The sequence below is a fragment of the Halyomorpha halys genome, unplaced genomic scaffold (assembly GCF_000696795.3).
Source record: "Halyomorpha halys isolate HHAL.00 unplaced genomic scaffold, Hhal_1.1 Scaffold1472.1, whole genome shotgun sequence".
Lineage (NCBI taxonomy): Eukaryota > Metazoa > Arthropoda > Insecta > Hemiptera > Pentatomidae > Halyomorpha > Halyomorpha halys.
Genome location: NW_027104804.1, coordinates 35,705 through 36,474, shown reverse-complemented (window position 1 = coordinate 36,474; position 770 = coordinate 35,705). Strand labels below are relative to the sequence as shown.

The following is a 770-nucleotide window of genomic DNA, read 5'->3' as shown; positions in this document are numbered from 1 at the left end:
AAACTAAGGTTTGGCTGTATATTATGATTATAATTACCATAAATTATAATTAGTCAATTACTATAAAACAATAAATGTCCGTCTGGTATCTCAATACCTTTAAAATAAAAATAACAAACAGCTCCATGATATTGTCCCAGAAAAGAAGCAAATGAACGGAATTTTTTTTTAAACATATTTTGTGTAGGTTTGAATTAGTAGTGAAAACTAAGTTTGTTTTAATTAATAAAACCCTTAAATTTTTATTAGTAACCTGTCAACCATCCAAATTTATTATCACTCTAATATTTTATTTAAGTATTGTAAATTTATAAGATAAATATTTGACCTATGTAACAGATTTTAGGATAATGATCCGGATGGTAGTTAAGGTACAAAATAGTAAAAAAAAACTATTTCAGACATCTTCTTCAAATAAAACAATTTTATGGAATTCGAGCTTTTGAAAGCAGGCCCTGACGTTTTAATAGTACTGAGATAGAATTTTTTTTTCAAGAACAAAAATATTTTTGTTTTTAAAAAAAAGATAAATCATTATTTTACAAGTTTATTTCGGCAAATTTTATTAACATTACTATTCATGAGAAGATCATCTTAAACTTAATTTAACAAGATTAATTTTGTGTACAAAGAGACCTCTGTTTGTCGAATGACTCTTAACATATCAAACTTTTTTCAAGATGACTAATTTTCGACACAAATAACACAATGTCATTATTATTTTTTAAATATATTTTTTTCTGCTTTTGAGTGACAATCATATTTCACTA

At 24.3% G+C, this 770-nt stretch overlaps 1 protein-coding gene across 1 annotated transcript in view; it reads left to right on the top strand.

Moving 5' to 3' along the window:
* LOC106689804 (uncharacterized) overlaps positions 1-770 on the top strand; it is a gene marked incomplete at both ends in the record, with an annotated part of 120,523 nt that overhangs the window by 84,135 nt on the left and 35,618 nt on the right.